This window comes from Macaca fascicularis, chromosome 15 (assembly GCF_037993035.2).
Source record: "Macaca fascicularis isolate 582-1 chromosome 15, T2T-MFA8v1.1".
In the NCBI taxonomy this organism is placed as follows: domain Eukaryota; kingdom Metazoa; phylum Chordata; class Mammalia; order Primates; family Cercopithecidae; genus Macaca; species Macaca fascicularis.
Genome location: NC_088389.1, coordinates 6,457,310 through 6,466,319, shown reverse-complemented (window position 1 = coordinate 6,466,319; position 9,010 = coordinate 6,457,310). Strand labels below are relative to the sequence as shown.

Genomic DNA, 9,010 nt, shown 5'->3' with positions numbered 1-9,010 from the left:
TAAAGATTTCTTGTGTATGTATGTGTTTTGAAATACATTTAATCTCTATATCTTGAAATAGTTTTTATAGATTCCACACAAGAGTCCTTTAGGAAATAAGTGTGCTTTAATTTTCTTATAATATTTGTCCTTTTTTGTCCCTGGCACAGTCTGTATATGACCATTGAAATTACTTTTAGTTCATGTTTGGGTTATAATCACACACAGATATTCTCTAAAGTCCAAATCTCATTTTGATATTCAAGGAAGAGTTTACATGGTAATAGTATTAAGGGTTACAGCTGGTTTCACTGAAGCTTTGTAGGCATTCTCTAATACCTTATTGTTTTGAAGGAATATCTGTTCTGCTTGAATTATAGACTACATAATACATGTACTGTCAGGTACATTCATGGAAGGGACAGGCAGATGGAGTCATATGTTACTGGAGTCTTGATGAACAGATGTAGGAAATAGTTCAAGGAATAAGAAAAAAGTTGATATTGAAAAGTGCTTGTTGAAGTCTGTAAATGTGCATTAAAATGTGGCAGTAAAAATAGACACAGTGAAGTTTGGGAACTGGGGTCTATTTTTAATCCTGGAGTCCCCAGAATCATAGAGAACCTTGGTTAGGGGAGTAATTTTGTAAAAAAGCAAGAAGAGGCAGTGACAAGGCAGAATATAATTAAAAGTATTGCTGTGTCATTTTCTAGTTTTGTAATTTTGTCATATTTGTCAAACTCTGTTGATCATTTATTAAACTGGTAAATAAACTATAATCAGCAGGGTTATTATAAGGGTTAAATAAGGAAATTTGTGTATATCTGTAAGCACAATGTCACAATTAATACAAAGCTACCCTTTTTATTTTTCCTGGATTTCATGTACAAATAGGTCAGTTAATTTTTTTGTTTATGACACATAATTATCATTTGTACATAAAATATATTTCATTATTTTTATATTTTTAGCAGGGAAATAATACATGCATGTTTTCCCCCGTCTCAAACACATGCGTTCATATAAACATATCCATCTATATACCTACATATCTACGTATGAATATACACATGAACATCAGTATTTCTCAGCAAATATGTATCATGATAATCAGAGATATTGCAACTAACAAAGACTAATATAAACCGTGATTGCAAGAATTTTAGATACCACCTTAGTAAAATATCAGATTGAGCTGCTAAATTTCTCTCAGCCCTAAGTCATTTTGTATTTTCTGAGCATCCTAGAGGATTGTGACTGTATACACAGGACAAAAACACCATGACGCAGGGTACCGCTGCGAATTTCTGATGCGGGGGATTTTAAGGGCTAGATCAGCAGGATGGGAGTGTTGACCCTCCAAGTGAAATAAATTCCTGAGTTGATTATCCCCATCCTAAAACAGATTGTGTGTGTGTGTGTGTGTGTGTGTGTGTGTGTGTGTGTGTGTGTGTGATATAGAGTCTTGCTCTGTCGCCCTGGCTGGAGTGCAGTGTTAGGATCTCGGCTCACTGTAATTACCTCCTGGGTTCAAGCAATTCTCCTGCTTCAGCCTCCTGAGTAGCTGGGATTACAGGCAAACACCACCATGCCCAGCTAATTTGTGTATTTTTAGTAGAAATGGAGTTTCACCATTTTGGCCAGGCTGGTCTCGAACTCCTGACCTCAGGTGATCCACCTGCCTTGGCCTCCCAAAGTGCTGGGATTACAGGCGAGAGCAACCGCACTTGACCCTAAAACAGATTCTTACTTGATTGATTTCTGAGTTCCAAAGGGAAATACAAAAGTCAAAATTGAGAGAAAGTAAAAGAGGAGTAAGGTTTCAGAAGGCTGTGATTGGTGTTGGAGAAACATTGCTAGGGCATAAAGTTGGGATAATAAAATCTGAGAAATCCCACAGTGTTTATCTACAGGTGGAAATCATATTCCACATGTAGGCGGAGTCAGGGATCCCTGTGTTTTAAAATCAGTGAGGGAATTGAATATCTGGACTTGTGTCAATTCACATACAAAACCCAGTGCTTTTGATGCTCTCATTCATAAGATATCTGTGTTCCTTCTTTGTCAGAAACCACAGTCATAGGCTTCCTAATTTTGACCATGGGAAAAGAGGAGAGGCCTCTGTGTGTTTGTGACTGTTGGTCAGGCTGTGGTGCAGGTGGTGTCACCCTTCAGTGAAGGTCTGGCTTTTCATCACAGGTTGGTCTGAAAATTATGTACAAGGCTGGTGTCTCACGTGTTCTTTCTCCAACCTCAGCTTTTCTTAGTGCCTGAAGCGACTGCAAGTGGAAATCCAGAAGAAGACAGAGAGAAACTGAGTTCTTGACAATGCATTCACTAGTGAGTGGGGGATGGCTCTTTCTACTGAAATTATACCCATATTGCTGGCAAATGGGCAGTTTTCTCCAGTTTGCATGGGTGTTTCATTTTTATTCTTTTTTTGTTTGTTTTTATGATGCAAAATCCACCCAGCCTGGGTGTTCCAAATGCAATCAGGAGACTTTCAGGTATCTGGCCTCCAATTAAGTTTTCTCAGGACTCTCGGTTGGGTATCATGTGTCAATGATTCCTATCAATATAATTTCTAATATTACACTACTTTATTCCAGCCCCTATGCAGGCTATTTACAAGAAATGACATGGAGGTCTCATTTATGTATTTCTTTTTCTTCTATCCATCCTATAACCTCATAGGGAAATAATTGACCCATTAACTGTCCCGTTGGCTGAAATAGACTTAGGATTGTGATGAATGCAGGCAATAGAGATGCGTGAAGAGCAGAAGATCACAGCCCAATAATGAGGCTGATGTTCTAGCAGCTGAGTTCAATAAATCCCGTGTGATAGGCCTTGGGCAAGAGCTGCATAGTGTTGAGGAAAAAGGAGAGTTTGATAAAATATATTTATGCTTTTAAAAACTTTGCAAAAGGACAACTAAAGAAGTCATTATTATTCTTATCCCCATTCGTTTTGCCTTTTGATAATTAACATTTTTGCCTTCTGGTAACTGAAAGTAACATATAAGAAATACAATTACTTAATTATGGTTGCACACTCAGGAGAAGGAATATAGTAGATATAGTACAATTTAGGGTTCTGTGGAAATGCTCTGTAAGGGCTGGTTAGAAAAAAACAAAACAGTAAAGAGGCCTTTTTATCCTTGAACGAGCCAAGTGACAAGGTAAAGTTAAAAGAGAGGCAGTGATAACTGATGTTTGGGTTGATCAGAGAAAGTTGAGAACAGGAGGCTTCATATCACAGGAATCATCAGACTAAGACTTCCTCAGTATAGCAGCCTCAGCGGTCTTGTCTTGTGCGGCTGGACTGTCTTTAAGCCTTGTCATGAACACCTGAATTACATAACATTAGAGTGACTATATATATGAATTGAGTCCTATATTCTGTGTAAAACTTGTTCAGTTCTGAAGAATGCTGGAGTCTGGTTCATCACTTTCTAACTTTTAATGAATAAGGGACCAATGACCTGTATTTAATAAATATTTGCTAGATAGGAAACATGTTTTCTATTACTTCTTTAGATTATTCAAAACACACAATAGGTCTTTTAACCATTTGATTGGTGAGAAACCTGTGTTTTATCTAGAGAAATAATTCATTTAATCACGGTCGTGTTTAAAAAGTAGTAAATCATGGTTATTTGCCTTGTGACAAATCTGTAATTTACTTGAAATTCATGGTAAATTTGTTTTATTTATGAAGGTTCAAGTGAAAATTTTATAATCAGTTATGTACAGGTGATTAACACATTACTAAAAAATATCTGGGCTATACTATGCCACATCTCATGCTATATTTCTTCATAGGAAAGTTTAATGGAGTAAGAGTGGGTATGTCTCTGTGAGTGAATTTGAAAGGCAGATACCAGCTTAGTATTGAGAATGAACTGGCTGGAACCTAAAACACTGAGTGTTTTGCATACCCAGCTCCTACCTATGTCATTTCAGCCTTCCTCCTCTGGACATTAAAAGGGATTCTCTGTCCAAACTAAAATGTCTGTGATGTTTTAGAACAAAGTGACTTTTGAAGATGTAGCTATTGACTTCACCCAGGAAGAGTGGGCCATGATGGACACATCCAAGAGAAAGCTGTACAGAGATGTAATGCTGGAAAACGCGTGTCACCTGGTGTCCCTCGGTGAGTCCCTCAACATTCACATACGTATGTGGACACACATTGACTCATTCATTCGATAAGTGTTGGAACAGCTTCCCCATATCTCACTCTAATCTCTTCTCTGATTCTCTCACAGATCTTATCTGAAAAAAGTTTGAGCTCTCTAAATCTGTCTAAAGAAATATCTTTATTTTATTTTATTTTGTTTTATTTAGTGTGTCACGCAATTAGAATGTAATCTTGACAGGGATTTCATGGTTTCCTTGGTACTCAGTCTCTAATACTCAGAACAGACCTAGGAACTTAATGAATATTTTCAATGTATTAAATTAAATATTTTCTAAATAACTCTTCTGCTTCAGTCGCTATGCTTAGGCTGAGACCAATTAGTGAAAACAATAGCAATATCTTTTCTGTATAGAACACCAATTATTTTTGTAAATCGAATGTTTTTTTTTGTTCTGCATGAGAATAATAATAAACATACTGTGCAGAGGTTTAATTAATCTCTTTCTGAAAAGACTGTGTATTATGCATTGTGTCTTGGAACTTAGGCATGGACTCAGCATTCATAGGTCCTGACTGTTTTGAATTTCCTTTTCCTGATGGACCTTTTGTTTGGATTTATTTTCTAGTCTCACGTTGGGTCAGAAAAATCCTGGGGAGTTTTCTGTGTTCTAGGTCTTGTGGCCTGAGCTGACCTTCACTGTTTTTATTCTTCCTCAGTAGCCTGCCTTACAGTTGGTGATAATGCACATTTATTGACAGTGAACTCAAAACACATGTACTGTTTCCACTAACAGGGTACAGATAAGCAAATCCTATATAACTTTGCAGCTGGAGCAAGGAAAAGAGCTCTGGTGGGAAGGAAGAGAATTTCTCCAAGGCCAGAATCTGGGTAAGGAACAAGGTCCTGTGCTCTAACAGGAGGAAGTGCTTTGTCAATGAATAATATCAGTCAAATATTAATTAGCAGTTTTATTAAATGAGTGGTAATTTCTAAAATGTAGGTTAAGCTACTGGAGCAGAATTCCTTAGATGTTATTATCATTTTGTTCATATGTCAGATGCTACTCTTGTGTCCTCTTGCCTTTTCTTTTACTTTCGGGAAAAGGATAATTCATGTACCTGTTGGGGTTAAACTGTCACATGCTGACCCTTTTCCCGATACCCCTGTGAAGACTATCCCTCTATTTACCTGCCTGATATCTCATCTCCATTTTATCTCTTTTCACATTTTAATTTTAAAGCACTTTTCTAATTGCTGACGCTGTACAATCTGTTTCTTCTATTGAAGTATTTTCTTCATTTGACACATTTGCCACATCTAAGTGTCAATTTTTGAAAAAAAGTAAAAGGGCCTTGGGGTTTTTCAAACAATTTTATTACCATAATACCAAGGTAACAATTTATTTTTCAATTATTTCAGACAAGGAAAGTGCCCTTAAGAAAAAACACACGATATTCATGCATCCTATCAGAAAAGCCGCATCCACCGGTATGACAATGGTGAGTTTTATAGCTGTGTACACCAGTCATCTAAGTTAAAGACCTGGTAATGGGTTAAGTTAGTAATGACGCACAGTCACCTGAGCGTAATTAGGCTGGCATTAAGGGCTTTCTAAGCAAAAAAAAATTTGATAGTTTGAATTCAGTGAATAAAGTGACCTGTGTTCTAAACCATAACATGAGATCTTTAAAATAGAACAAGTGCATATACATTGCTCATGTTCAGACTTTGAAAGATATTGATATCATCACAATCAATGGAATAACTCTGCAGTTGGGATCTTACAAAAGAGAAAATATCTGTGTCTGCAGGAGACAATGTGTACGCAAGTGTCAATCGAGAAAAGTGATGAGACAAGTCCCAATCATTTTAGGAGATTTATTTGCCAGAGTTAAGGACATGTACCTGGGGGACAGGTGTATACCTTTCTCCAAAGATGATTTTCTCTAAATTTAAAGGGGGAAAGGGTGGGATATTGAGAAGTACACAATTTTCATGTAAAAGGTGCGTAGAAAAAAATATTCATGCATTTTTCTGGCTCAGTGAATCTGGATTTTTTTTACATAAGATGACATAAACAAATGAGGCAGAGGAATAATGCAGGAGAGCTGCATTTTATATAAGACAACATAGGCAAAATGGGGCAGGGAAACAATCGGATATGCATTTGTGTCTGGTGAACTTGGGATGACTGCGCCTACAAAGACAAGCTATCAGTTTGCATTGCCATGGTGTAACTTTAACAGCTCATGAGGAATTTCCTTGTGGGCAAAATATGGGGGAGGCATGTAGCTTTTCATCTTGTAGCCATACTATTTAGGAACCAGAAGGAGGAGGCAGGTTTGTGTGACCCTGTTTCCAGCTCGAGTTTTCCCTTTGGTTCAATGAGTTTGGGGTGCCAAAATTTAATTTCCTTTCACACAAGTAACATTGGAAAGATTTCAACTGGGCTCTACCACTGAATAGTTGGTCTAGAATTCAAAGGTGGTGAAATGAATGTATAGATGTATGTTGGTAAATCATTAAGAGCTTTTAATCTTTGTCCCTAAAGGAGAACTCTCTCATTCTGGAGGATCCCTTTGAATGTAATGATTTGGGAGAAGATTGCACTCACAGTTCCACAATGACTCAGCGTTTGTTAACTCAGAGTGGAAAGAAACCCTACATCAGCAAACAGTGTGGAAAATCCCTTAGTAATCAGTTGTTCCCTAAACCACATAAACAAATTCATACTAAAGGTAAATCATATCAATGTAATATATGTGAAAAGGCCTATACTAATTACTTTCACCTTAGATGGCACATGACTCACACTGGAGAGAGGCCATATGCATGTCATCTATGTGGAAAATCCTTCACTCAGTGTTCTCACCTTAGAAGACATGAGAAAACTCACAGGGGAGAGAGACCGTATAAGTGTCATCAGTGTGGGAAAGGCTTTATTCAAACCTTTAATCTTCGAAGACATGAGAGAACTCACCTTGGATAAAAGCGTTATGAATGTGATAAAAGTGGGAAGGTCTTTAGTCAAACCTCTGGCTTTAGAGGACACACAAGAATTCACACTGAAGAGAAACCACATGCTTGTCTTCTATGTGGGAAAGCCTTCATTCTATCTTCTGACCTTAGATGATATGAGAGAACACGCACTGGAAAAAAGCCATATGAATGCCATTTATGTGGGAAAGCCTTCAGTCAGTGTACTAATCTTAAATAACATCAGAAAATTCACCCTGGAGAGAAAATGATAAATGTCTTCAGAACATATTCTGACTTTAGATGACATGGTGTTAGGAATGACGAATGTAAGGAATATGGAAGAGACTTCAGCTGCAGTTGTAACATCTAAACATGCCAAAGGACTCACATTTTGAAGAATTACTATAATCAACATGGACGTTACTTCAGTTACCTTTATTCTTCAGTTCACATCAATAAATTCATATGGAAGAGAAATTGTACGACATATATGTACCAAAGGCTTGTTAGTGATCTGATCATAAATGACACGAGAGAGCTGAAACTGTCAACATAATAAACTAAAAGTCTTCAGCAACAGTTTTAATAACTTAAAACGTGTGGGACTTTCAGGTAGAGAATCTCTAGCTCTGCGTTCAGTGTGAAAATGTTTTTATGTGCAATTTGTTGTCAAATAACGTAAGAAAACTTAACTTGGATGAACCCTTTATTTGTATTTTCTGAGAATAAACATTCAGCCAAGCACTAGGCTTGATGTTCACAAGAAAACACAGTGATAAAATGCTGCTAAAATGGAAAATAAGAGAGGAAATCCTTTATAAGCTAAATAAGAAGGGAAAGTCTTTCCAAGGGCAATGAATTCTCTTGGAATACCAAACACTTCTTACTGGAGAAGTTATGCCTTGAAAAATCAAGAGAAATCCTTTCTTCACAGAGTAACGCTTGTGGCACATGTGAGATTTCACACTGGACAAAACACGGTTAGTATCTTGAAAGGAGAAGATTCTTTAGGGGTAATTCATTTCTTAGTTAACATTAAGTTTCTCACATTGAGGAGCTATTAAAATTGAAAATCACTATGGAGAAACCTGATAAGTTTCTCATCAGAAAAGTGAGTCAAGAAGGTGGACCTCTAGAAAAAACTCTTAACACATAGTTTGGCAAAATAATTCAGAAATTTGAGAAAATGTCTATTCATAAAAATGCAGCACATAAACGTATAATAGCAAAGTGACCTGGGCATAAATTGAATGCAGAATTATATATGAAATCTCATTAAACATTTCCAAAATATCAATACTTACAAATATTCAAAGAATACAATCGGTTGTTGGAAAAACTTAGTGTGTTGGTAAAGTCCTTCTTTCATTTATGCAGCCCTAACAAATTGATTTGCATCTGCACTCCTCGGATTATGGGTCGAGATTCTACCCCAACTTCTGAGTCTCCCCAGTCTTCAACGGCTCTTTCCTCACAGCTCACCTTCCTTTACTTCCATGTCCACTAAAACCACTTGTTTCCATCCAACCCTGGAACTGACACATCAGGGATCTTCAGCCCCACTTGCCAGATTTCTCAGTGTGTCATTGCATAGATTTAGCAAGGAAACGGAGGCTGGATCAAAGACACCTAGTATATGCATTTGGGTGTCCCCAGCCTTTGCCTCTGTCTCTGGGTAGTTACCTGGGATCAGAGAATAAGGCAGCCCTGCTCTTCTATCCCTCAGAAATCTCTTGAAATTTTGTCCCTGAAGCCTCTCTAAGTGGAGGTAGCAGTTCATCTCATGACACCCCAGAGTTTACTCAGGTAAGTCCTGAGTTATTACACAGAGACAGACACAGCTGTGTTCCTTTTACTTCTGTCCAGAAGGTAAAACACCAGCATGATAAAACAGCCGAACCTGTCAGC

At 37.4% G+C, this 9,010-nt stretch overlaps 1 pseudogene; it reads left to right on the top strand.

Moving 5' to 3' along the window:
- Nucleotides 1-2,307: 2,307 nt before the first annotated feature.
- LOC135967532 (putative zinc finger protein 705B) lies at nucleotides 2,308-7,256 on the top strand (annotated as a pseudogene).
- The last annotated feature ends 1,754 nt before the right edge of the window (nucleotides 7,257-9,010 follow it).